This window comes from Neovison vison, chromosome 13, assembly GCF_020171115.1.
Source record: "Neovison vison isolate M4711 chromosome 13, ASM_NN_V1, whole genome shotgun sequence".
Taxonomy (NCBI): Eukaryota; Metazoa; Chordata; class Mammalia; order Carnivora; family Mustelidae; genus Neogale; species Neogale vison.
The window spans coordinates 98809791-98822476 of record NC_058103.1 but is presented as its reverse complement, the minus strand read 5'-3'; the positions used below and the strand labels follow the sequence as shown (position 1 = coordinate 98822476).

General features: G+C 44.3%; 1 long non-coding RNA gene across 1 annotated transcript; it reads left to right on the top strand.

Moving 5' to 3' along the window:
- The first annotated feature begins 7446 nt into the window (after positions 1 to 7446).
- On the top strand, positions 7447 to 11922 carry LOC122893127. Its single transcript, XR_006381580.1, has 3 exons — positions 7447 to 7531; positions 10447 to 10532; positions 11902 to 11922. It is a non-coding gene; the product is annotated as an uncharacterized LOC122893127 (long non-coding RNA).
- Positions 11923 to 12686: the final 764 nt, after the last annotated feature.

Genomic DNA, 12686 nt, shown 5'->3' with positions numbered 1-12686 from the left:
TGAGGTGAGAATATAGACTTGGAGAGGGTGGGATCAGACCCGGCTTCTGGAAGACCAACATCCCAGTTGTGACTTTGGACTTCTGAACTGACAATGAAGTCTGAGCAGCAGCGGAGGGAACACAGGGAGTGTAGCAAAGTGTTCCAGGCAGAGGGAGCAGCCAGGCAGGAGGCTTAGCATCTAGAGAGAAGCTGTTGTCTGGAGGAAAGAAAATTTCAGCCAGAGCAGCAGAGTGCAGGAGGAAGGGCAACCGGAGGTGGCCTGGGGAAGAAGGGCCTCTGTCCTGGGAACAACCGGAAGCAGTTCAAGAGTTCTGGGGTAGGGAAGTAGCACCATCATATTTGCATTTTAGTGTGGGGTAGATGAGAAGAGGCAGGACCAGAGACCCAGGTGGGGCACATGACGTGCATTTGTTCTAGTGAGGGTCCTGCACTGCTAGCAGCCACGCCAGCAAGGAGAAAGTTGATGACCTCAGTTGTATGGAGGGTACATGGTGGTACCTTGGGTGTCAGGGGTGAGGAGAGAAAAGTTCAGGCTCTGGCTAGGTTCTACAGCTGGGTGGGTGGTAGAGGCGTCCTCTGGGAAGTAGATTAAAGCAAGTTTAGGATAAATGAGAATTCTTCCTTGGAAGAATACTTGAGGTAGGTCAGGAAGGCTGTTGGGCCCACGGATCTGAAGCTTAGGCCAGACCTAGGAACAGGGCAGACTGACTGGTGAATGGGTGAATTGGGAATACAGATGGTAATCTGTATTTACCTAAGAGGCTGCTTGGGGAAACATGTCCTGGGGAGAAGAAAGAATAAAGGGCAAAGCCCGAGAACAATCAGGAAGCAGACTGCCTGGGTTTCAATCCTGATATTGGTCCTAACTAGCTGTGACACTCGGGTAAATTGCTCAACCCCTCCCAGCTTCAGTTTCCTCATCTGTGACAAGGAGAAGCCTGTTGCATCTACTGCACTAGGGCTGTGATGATTTCATGATGTCATTGAGATGGAGTTCTTGGCACAGAGCCTCACGCTAGTGGGTTTGTTCTTTACCATAGTCTGACCCTGAACCTGATGTTTCCTGAGCGAGATGATGGATTTGAGCCCATTTCCATTCCATTTTCTTGCCTGTGCTTTCCTTTGGCAGACTTTTACAGAGTTTTATTCCTTCTCATTTTGATCAGAGCCCATGTCCTATCTTGGCTGTGACTGGGGCCTGTCTTGGGGTCATTTTCCATTGGCATCCCCCCCCATGGTACACAGCAGCCCACAGGCTGCACACCCCAGCCCCACAAAAGGGCACATTGGCTTTATAGCTTTTTTTTCTTTCATTTGCTCCGATGTCCCTATTTTGCAGCAGAGAAAGCCAGTATCCTGACTGAAATAGCATCCCCAAGGTCAGCCAACAATGCTCAGACTGGATCCCAGGTTTGGTTTGGGACAGTCTGCTCTTCCTTCTACAGATTGCTCTATGTATATGCCAGAGAAGAAGGATTGAGGCATCTGACTCTGACCCCAATCTCTTATTCTTTGCTGGTTTTGCAAGCCTTCTGGGCTTCAAAGGAAGGGGCATGAAGTGCCTATGATGTAATATCAAATTAATAACACCAGGGTTGGGCTTCCAGCCATTAGAGGATGAGGCTGTGTGGAGGAAGCTTCTCTGGCCCATTTAATCCTCCAATCCCTTAAATATTAACAAATCTACCTCCCATCTGGAGCTGGCAGCTGCGTCCTGAATGGAGGGGAGCCCAGGCTAGCAGCAGGGGCCAGGCCTGCCCGAATGAACATGATGAATACCACGGCCCCCCCAAACCCCCGCCCCGTGGGATTATCAGTCCCTCTCTTTCCTGTCCCACCAGAGCTCCTTAAGAACATTATCTTCATGTCCTCTCAAATTGCATGGACATTTGGGGGGGGGCATCTAGCATCATTGATGCTCATGGTGGCCACCTCAGCAAATCTCTCTGTCCTCATCCGTCTCACCCCTCTTCCTCACTGTAGCTTCCCCGGCACTGCACTCCCTCACCAAGTGGCGGCACGCACACTCTGCCTTGAGCTCTGCTTCTAGGGAACCTGGGCTAAGGCAGCATCTGGCAAGGATGCTCAGAGTAGAAAGCAGATACAAGTGGGGCCACTCTGAGTGAAGAGAAATGGGGCCCCATGGGGCCATCCCTTTTCCCTCGATATGGTTTCCAAGGTGATGACCCAGGCACCTCGACTAGGGCTCCCTGGCAAGCCTTTGATCTCATCTATTTCTGTCACTCAGCAGCTGAAGCAACTGAAACTTCAAGTCACACAGCAAGTTAGAAGTGAGGCCAGACCAGAATCCGGTCTCTTCACTCTGAAGCCGGCACTCCTTCTTTCAAGTCCATTTAAGAACTTCTGAAAGTGTTTCTTTTTCCCAAGCATCTGCCCACACTGGCTGCCGGGGAGACTTTGAAAGCCCCATTAAACTAGCCACCGCCGGGGAGGTATGACACACACAGCCACAGGGGCAGACAAAGAGGAACTGGGACAGGGAAGAAAAGTAGTCACGAAACAGCCGGTCGGTCGAGGACCTCTGCAGGCAGGAACCAGGGATGAGGTGTGTTTGGAAGGCTGCACAAGGACAGGCTCCAGAGAAGAGTAGGGGACAGGCCTGGGGGGAGAGGGAGGGGCCACAGAAGGAGCTGGAGACTGGCCTCCCCTGTCCACTGGTATTGCCCGGGGGGCACCCTTGTCTGGGCTGAAGTTGCCCTCCAGGAAGTTGGGAGGATGACCAGAAGTCACACCGAGGGGAAGGAGACAGAAAGAGGCGCTTGCCTCAGGTTGCCTTCATGAAGATTCTTGGGACTGAGACTGCTAGAAATAACTGGGGACAGGTTAATGACCAAGGGGGATTGTATAGAATAGGGATACAGGGACATCTTAAGAAATCGAAGCACAAGGATACAGCTGGGTCTTGGAGAAGAGATGAAACCCAGCGCCTGGGTTTGGAGCACTCAGAAAGTCACGTTCCTCCAACTCTGTTTCTGTTCCATCTTTCTGTCTCCCTGAAGCCTGGCCTTCCCTGCATCCTAGGGAGCATGACAGCAAATGGCCTCAGCCAACAGCTTCCAAGTACACCTCTCTTCCAGGGTGATGAGCAGAATGAGCCCAGAGTCTTCTGGGCACAATTCTAAATCATCAGGGAGGGATTCTGGTTGGCCTGGCTTGAGGCAGGAGCTTACCCTGGGCGGGCCAGTGAGGCCAGTGAGGCCAGTTAGGCCAGGTGGTACCTAACCAGGGCTGCTCCCTCTCTGACCTGACGGGTAGGGGAAGAAAAAGGGGAAAGTTCACTGCCTTGGGCTTGCACCCTTGAACAAAATCTCCAAGCCAGGAGATTCTGCGCTCTTTTCCAACTCCTTAACAATCTATGTGTGGCTATAAACTCAAAGCTTGTCCAGAAGCCTGCCTTCCCCAGTGCAGCCTACAGGTGAATTGGGTTCAGCCAGCCCCCTTGCCCCCCACCCCCATCTGTTGCTGAGAGCTGGAAGAAGCTAAGAGGGCCCCAGCCGCCTGCCACAGTCCTGGTGTCATATCCTTAGCGCTGAAATGAGCCCTAGTGAAGTTTACTTTGGTTTGATTTTAGACTCTTTTTTTTCAGTCAGGTCAGTGGGCCTCAAAAGAATTCCCAGGGACCTTGTTCTGAGCCTGTGGTGGGAAAGGCTGTTGGAGGCTTCTAGAACCAGAGCTTATGTGGGGTTTTCTGCTTCGGGAGTCCATAGTTTCAAAGCCCAGAAAGGAATTCAGGGTTCTTTTCTTTCAGTTCTAACTAACATTTATTGCACAATTACTGTGTGCTATGTCCTGGTCTCAAGACTTTTGAAGATTTTTTATTTTTTGTGATTTTATTTATTTATTTATGGGGCACCTGGGTGGCTCAGTGGGTTAAGCCTCTGCCTTCGGCCTAGGTCACGATCTCAGGGTCCGGGGAATTGAGCCCCATATCAGGCTCTCTGCTCAGGAGGGGGCCTGCTTCTCCCTTTCTCTCTGTCTGCCTCTCTGCCTACTTGTGATCTCTGTCAAATAAATAAACAAAATCTTATTTATTTATTAATTTGAGAGAGAGCAGGAGTGGGAGGTGGGAGAGGGAGGCGGGAGGGGAGGGGCAGAAGCAGATTCCCTGCTGAGCAGGCTGGATCTCAGGACCCTGACTCCCTGACCTGAGCCACCCATGTACCCCAAGGGCTTTATGTATAGGATTTCATTTAATCCTCACAACTGCCCTAAGAGGTAGGAATAATTTTTCTCTCATTGACAGATGAGAAAACTCAGGCACAGAGAAGCCAAGTCACCTAGCCAAGACCACACAGCCTGTCAGTGGTGTAGCCCTTCCTTTGGGGCCCCGTGGAGTTCAGAATCCCCCACATGAACCAATGGGATGGGCCATGCAGGCCTGAGGGAGTCTTTCCCACAGCCATAGCCAGCAATGAGTAATAATACCTGCTTCTAAAAGCGGTTTAAGAATTATTATCCTGAACTCTGTGTTGTAGGACTCTGAAATGTAACCACCTATAGGAGTGTGGCAGAGACCCAGAGCTGTTAGTCTTCAGAAAAACTTAGCTTCTTAAAGTATCTCCAGAGGCCTGATCCTTTAAAAGTAGGAGAGCCCTTTAGCGGGTGGACAGCTTGCTGCCGAAAGTGAGGGCTTTGAAGAGACAAGACTTGGGCAGGATCTGGCTCTTCTGGGTTGATTCAGGGCTGTGTGATCCTGCAACAGCGACCCAAGCTCTCTGAGTCTTGGTTTCTTCCACCTACAAAACGGGGACAATGAGAACAGCTGCCTTGCAAGGTCCTTGGGAGGCTCCACGAAGGCGGTAGAAGATTGACAAGTCGTGATCATCATCCTGGTGGCAAGAAATATGTCTTCTGGGTGGGAAGCTCTGGGAAGGTGATGCTTACTCCGCAGGAAGCGCTGACTAGATCAGCGGCGCCTCCATGGCTCAGTCGGTGAAGCCTGACTTGATTTCAGCTCAAGTCATCATCTCAGGGTTGTGAGATCAAGGCCCGTATCGAGCTCCCCACTTAGCGGGGAATCTGCTTGAGAATTCAATCTCTCTCCTTCAGCCCCATCCCCCAGGGGTCATCTGAAGGACTTTGGGGTCCCCTTGAGCCACACCAGGTGGTTCCACATCATAGGAATGACCCAAATTCCTTTCTGGGCTTTAAACCTGTGGACTTCTGAAGCAGAAAACACCATGTAAGCTTGGTTCTAGAAGCCTGCAGCAGCCTTTGCTGCCACAGGGTCAGAACGAGGTCCTAGGGAATTCTTTGGAGGCCCATTGACCTGCTTGAAAAATGAGTCTGAGATCAAACTCCAGTAAGCTTCGTGAGTCTTAGGTTTTACTGAGAGACAAACATGACAGCTGCAAGTTACATAATTAAAAAAAAAAAAGTCAGCTTCATTGAGGTATGATTTATACACAATGAAATTCTTTAATTTTAAGCACAATTCAATAAGACAGGAGAAATGTCTATTTTCAAGTAAGCACCACCACAGTCATGTTACAGAATAATCATATCACCTCAGAAAATTCCCCTGTGCCCCTTTTAGTCACTCCCTCCCACTTTCCCCAGCCCAACTGCTGAACTTCTTCACACCACTGTAGTTTTGCTTTTTCTTAAATTCCATATAAATACAAATCATCTAGCTTTTTCCAACTGGATTCTTTCACTCAGTATGACACTTTTGAGAGGCATTCGTGTTGTTGTATATATCAAGAGTCCAGTTCTTTTTATTACAGAGCAGAATTCTGCTTAGATGAACCCATTTGTAATTCATGCTCCAGTTGAAGGACATCTGAGCTGTTTCCAGTTTGGGGCTATTATGATAAAGCTGCTAGAACATTCACCTACAAGTCCTTGTGTGGACAAATGTTCATTTCTCTTAGATAAGTACCTCTTGGGTAAATGGGATTGCTGGGTCATAGAGTGAGTGTATATTTCACCTTATTAGAAACCACACAGCGTTTCTGGAAGTAGCTGCACTCTGCCTGGCAGTAGATCAGCAAGATTACCTTCCCGACTGTAGCAGAGGTGACCATCGCATATCCTCATGATGAATCAAGTTTGTGTTCATCCCCGATGGCTGGGAGTTTCTTCATCCCTACATAGTGAGAGGGAAGCTCTAAACTGGGTCACTGACCCCTACCCTCACCCTCGTCCCCCCTACCCTTCTATGATTTTGCTGTGCTGGGCACTGGCCTGAGTGCCAAGCACAGAAGCGGGTCAAGGCAGTTTATACATAATGTACGGATTGTCTGGGAATTAAGTTTCCACCCAAAGCAAAAAGCCCTAGTTGCCTGGCTTTCAATTAACTATTCATTTGTTTGGCTACAGGATCCCCCATTGAACAATAGGCAAGACATAATTCTAAATGGACCCAGCAGACAAAGCCAGATCCCTTTTCCTAGCTAGACAATTAACCAGAACCAGTTCTCAGTTACAGTCAATAAACATTTGTTAAGCCACACCAGGATAGTGTGCAGGGAGTCAATATTTCTTGCAACCTTACTGTCCTTGCCCAAGCACTCTGTGGATATTGTCATTGTTCCTGGACAGATGATTAAATGAAAATTTGGAGATGGAAATTAATCTGCCTGAGGCTTCCTGGCAGAAGTCAGAGTGGACTCTCAGGTCTTTCTGCTATGCCATTTCTTTCCTGGGGGCCCTGAAAGGTAGCCAGGGGATGGGAGTGGGGGCAAGACTAATGTGCATGAAACAAGACAATCCAGCTTTTCACTTGGGGCATTCCTAAAAAGCTGACCATCGCATAAAACTGTTTTCCCCATAAGGGAATTATTTGAGTTGGGAGCTTGTTCCTGGTTAAGGTTTTGGCATAAATGAAGTGACAAAAATCTCATTTATATAAGCAAAGTTATTACAAGTAGAAACTCTTATAATAACTTATTAGTGAAACTATGCTCAGTCTTTGCGAAATAAGCATAAAGACAGTGTAGGCATTAATTACACAAAGGGGCCTATCACCCTGCACATTTTTTTTATGCAACATGGAAAACCTGACTAGATCTTTGATATAATTTAAAGCTAATATGCTAAAAATGGTGAACAGTGAACATTTAATAAGAGATGATTTTATTTGTCTTTAGAAAAGCATTGGGGAAAAAATCCCAGTGGCTTTGTCTTCTTTATAAAAGTTGGGCTGAGATATTAAATGAGACCTTATTTCTCTTTGGTCACATTCTTACTCCCCATGGCTAGCTAGGGTGGGCAAATGGGCATCAGGGGTCTTTGAACCACCTGAAACTGTACCCAACATGATTTGAGGATATATTTTTTTGGTAATTAAAGCCTTTGTCAGATCCCCCAAGGTCTCTGGGAAACAGCCACGAGTTTGAATCACTTCTTTCTCAGTTTTTTTTTTTTCTCTTGCCAGCAGCAGCGTCAAAAATACTCCACTGACTTTATGGGAGTGCTCAGAGTTGAAATTATTTTCTTTTAAAAAGCATCTGGATTGGCGCACCTGTCTGGATCAGTCAGTGGAGCATGCAACTCTTGATCTCAGGGTAATTATTTCAAGCCCCACATTGGGCATAGAGCTCATGAAAAGAAAAATAAATGAATAAATAAATAAATAGACAAAAGCCTGAGACACACCTAAAATAAAAGGATACGGAAAGGATGAAAATAAAATGATGAAAAAAGATATACCAGCGACATGCTAACTAAAAGAGAGCTGGTGTAATTATATAGATATGAGACAAACTACACTACAAAGCAAAAAGTATTATTAGGGCTCTTATCATTATCATGATAAAAGGCTTAATTCATCAAGAAGATACCATAGTTCTAAAGTTGCAGGTACCTTCTGAAATAGCATTCAAACATATAAAATAAAAATTTATAGAACTATAGAAAAAAATAGACTAATCCAATATAGGGGGTGTATATTTTATCAGTACAATGCTTTCAATTATTGGTAGGTTAAGAAAGATTTATTTTTTATTTTTTTAAAAGGTCTTATTTATTTATTTGACAGAAAGAGAGATCACAAGTAGGCAGGGAAGCAGGCAGGGAGTGGGGGCAGCAGGCTCCCTGCTGAGCAGAGAACCCAATGCGGGGCTCGATCTCAGAACCCTGGGATCATGACCTGAGCTGAAGGCAGAGGCTTTAACCCACTGAGCCACCCAGGTGCCTCAAGAAAGATTTTAAATAATAGAGCCAACCAGCCTGATTTACTGGATGTTTACAAATTATTCTCCATCCATTCATCAAGGAATAGACATTATTTTCAAGTACACATGAACATTTCTAAAAATTGACCATATAAAAGGTCATAAAGCTAGTTTCAATACATTTCAAATAATATGGTTTACATAAACCACTTTTTATGACCTATGACCATAGATCTAAGTTGTGCAATTAAATTAGAAATCTGAAACAGAAAGAAAAATGACACCCTCCCCAAGTTTTGGAAATTAATTAGAAAGTGCACTTCTAAATAATTTATGAGTCAAGTAAGAACTCATAATAAAAACTGAACACTGTATAAAACTGTTACATGATGTGATAAGATTTCTACATAACAAAACTAGTGGATGCAGCAAAAATGGTAATTATAGGGAAATTTATAGCTTTAGATGCTTATACTAGGAAAAAAAAAGACTGAAAATTAGTGAGCTAGAGGAAAGCAGAGTGGAGGGAAAGGAAAGAAGAAAAAAGGGAAGAAAACCCCACCAGAAACTCAGAGAATAAGGAAGAGGTAAAGATGAGAGCATAAACTAATGCCATGGGCAACAAATGTGCAATAGAGATGACCAACAAGCTGCCACCAGATAAAAATATACCCTCTGGTAAGAGTCATTAAGAAAGAGGGTAATAGCATGCATGAATAATAGAGATAAAGAAGAGAAGAAAGCTGCAAATACTGAAGGGATTAAAAAGATAGGGTCAACATACCACAGATAACATTACATCAGTGAATTTAAAAACTTATTAGAAAGGGAAACGTTTCTAGAAAAATATAGTTTGTCAAAGTGATAACAAAAAAGCCCGAGTTTTCAATAGTATTACAGAAATTGAATCAGTAGCTTAAAAAAAATTAAGCTTCACTGGTTTTTAGGCAATTCCTAGCAGGTTTTCATAGGATAAATTAATTTTATTTTATTTTACTTTATTTTTAAGATTTATTTATTTCAGGGAGAGAGAGTGAGCTAGAGTGTATGCGGGGTAGGGGAGAGTGGAGGGAAAACTCTCAAGCAGACCTCCTGCTGAGCGTGAAGCTGGGAGCAGGGCTGGATCCCACAGCCTTGAGACCATGACCTGAGTCAAAATCAAGAGTCGGATACTTAACACTGAACCAACTGAGCCACCCAAACACCTCTATTCTAATTTTATACCAACTCTTATATAGAATATCAAAAGAAGCAATACTCCCCAACTCATATGAGATTAGTACAACCTTGAAATAGAATGAGCCAAGACTCTGTGAGAAAGTAACAGACCAGAATCCCTCATGAACATAGATGGAAATGCTATAAACAAAATATTAGCAAAAAGGCCAACAGTGTATGATAAAGACAATTTATCATGACTAAGCTGGATTTATTCCAGAAAAACTAGGATGATTCAACATAAAACCCAGTAACGTTAACTCTTCACATAAGCGGGTTAAAGGAGAAGTTATATGATTATCTCAACAGAAGTAGTAAAGGCACTCAGTAAAAGTCAATATCCAATCATGAAAAAAGCCCTTAGTAAAGCAGGAATAAAAATGAAACTTCCTAACATTAAAGGGTTATCTTTTTTAAAAAAGCCTTCAGTAGTCAACATTCTTAACGGCGAATCATTGAAAGTCGCTATTCCTTTAAGAGAAGAACAAGATAAAGGTGTCTGCTCCATAGGGCAAGCTTAGCACAGACAGAAGGAGAAAGAAGGAAACAATACTGTTACCGGCTGCAGCTACTGTAACTGTGTATATAGAAAACAATAAACGAATCTACAAATCAGATCATTGAAATTATTAGAATCATGAATTGATTTAACTGAAAGACACTTTGCAATATTTCTTAAAACTGAACTAGAATAGATTATGGAGAAATCCTTGTGCATGCATAAGAATATTCGTCGCAGGACTGTTTACAACAGCAAAATAGCAAAAAATTGGAGGCTACCGAATGTCCATTGAGAGAAGAATGTATAAATAAAAAGCCTACACACTCAGCTAGTGAATGTACTACCGCTACACACATAACCTGGTCGAATATAATTAGAACATTTATATTTTCAAATATAAAATAAAACAAATATTTTCCAGATAAATGTTTTATAAACCTGAAAAAGCTAGGTTGTAGAAAACGGCACTATCATGATACCACACTTATTGTAAAGCTCCAGCAAGTAAACTAAACAATATTTTGTTTGAGGTTGATTACGCATATGATAAAGCTACATATTAAAAAAAAAATTTTTTTTTTTAAAGGGCACCATAAAATTCAACCTACTGTTCCCTCTGGTGAGGAGGCAGGACAAGATAGAAACAAGGCGCACGGTTGAAGGCACCAAAAGGTAATTTCGTAGTTCTTAAATTGAGTGGTGGGTTTCCGGGAGTTTTTTTTATGCGCATTTATTCTTTTGATGTATCAGACACTAGGCATTAAGCTTTTTATAGAGCAGCCTGTAGTTACCCTCCTTCACCACTACATGACAGGCTAGTCCGTCAGTAAAGTCATTCCTAAAAGGAAAAGGCTGGTAAGAGGGGAGATGCTGCGTAATGGCTGCGTTCTAATGGCCAGGAGCCCGCGGGGGAATTCTGAGTGTTCACACGCGCAGTGGGGCAGCTCGGATGTGCCTTACTCTGGCTAGGATTTCGAAGCCAGCGGGCCAGGCTTTGTTTTTTGTTTTTTGTTTTTTTTTGCCTTTCTTTTGGCCTGGCTATGGAACCATTTTGCAAACTTAAAAGTGTATCTGATGGAATGTTGATTTTTATTTCTCAGTTTTTCTGTGTTTCTTAAGGTGGTGGTTCCTAAAAGAACAGCATGGGGCATGAGGTTTATTACTTGGTCTCCCTCGTGGCAACTGACACGTCCTCTTCTGTGGTTATGTATCTGGGTCTATTGTTTTCCAGCACTAGCATTAGAACTATGCTTCAATAAACATCTGCATGGGGGCGCCTGGGTGGCTCAGTGGGTTAAGCCGCTGCCTTCGCTGCCTTCGGCTCAGGTCATGATCTCGGGGTCCTGAGATTGAGTCCCGCATGGGGGGGGGGGGTCTCTGCTCAGCAGGGAGCCTGCTTCCCTCGCTCTCTCTGCCTGCCTCTCTGTCTACTTGTGATCTCTCTCTGTAAAATAAATAAATAAAATCTTAAAAAAAAAAAATAAACATCTGCATGACCTGGTAATCATATATACAGGAATATTTAAATCTTGGTAACAATCGTTAAAATAGCGAAACAATAGTCATCAAAATTACTCACAGAAATCATGATGCCCAATAGCTTTTTCATGTGATGTGCTTGTCTGAGGTTGGCAGAGACTTGTTTCAGCAGCCAGTGTTAGGACAGCAAGTGGCAACAGGACCCCAGTCACGCACTTCTCTCTTCATTCTCTAAACCTGCCTCGCTGGCCCAATACATTAGCCACTAAGCCGCATGTGGCACTGAGCGCTTGCAGTGAGATGTGCCCTAAGTGTTAAACACATCTTGGATTTTGAAGACTTAGTATGAAAAAAAAAAAAGTAAATGTTAATAATTATTTGTATTAATTACCTATTGAAATGATACTATTTTAGATACGTTAAGTTAAATAAAATATACTATTAAAATTAATGTCATCTGTTTCTTTTCACTTTCTTAGAAATTTAAAAATTACTAGAAATTTTAAAATTACATACTGCATGGCTTACATATGTGATTCATATTATTAATTCCATTGGACAGCACTGCTCTGGATGTTACTACTCAGGATGCTTGCGATCCCTGCCTCCGGAGCCAACCTCATGGCTAAGGTCTCCACCTTCCGCCCGGGGTAGGGTCCTGGGGGACCTCGTGGGGATGGTCAGGATCGGGTGCTGCGGTAGTCATCGTTCTTGGCGCTGCTCTCGCCTATTCAGATCCAGAGGCGGAGCGTTGAGTGGCGCCTCGCGGAGGTGACGGTCGCGCTGGGAGTTGCCTGTCTGCCTGGTGGGGGCAGTGGGCCCTTGGGAAGGTAAGAGACCTGGCCGGACTGTCTCCCAACTCGGCCAGGGCGCGGCACCGGCGTCAGCGGCTGGAAGGAGCCACAACCCACCAACACGCCCGTCTGAGCTGAAAAAGAAAGCGTGCCCTGGTCGGGCTTTGAGCTTGGGGAGAGATGGGCGGGTCTTCCTCCTTCCAACCATCCTCAATCTTTCTTGTGTTTGTCTCTTCTCCGCAGCTCTAGGCACTCCCTGGAGACAGGCCAAACCACGAAAATTGTGGAATTTCTATGATTCCGCCTGTGGCTAAATACTAGTGATATCTGCATTTAAAACTGGCATTACACATTACAGAGAATGGTAAAAATTCATGCTAATAATGAAAATCTCAAGTTGTTCCTGACATTTTCAAACGGTTGAAAAATTTTTAATTTGTAATTGTGGTATATAATACATGCCACATAAGATGTACCACCTTCACCATTTCAACTGTGCGGCTCAGTCACATTAAGTAGATTCATATTGCTGTGTGACCAGTCTCAGATTTTA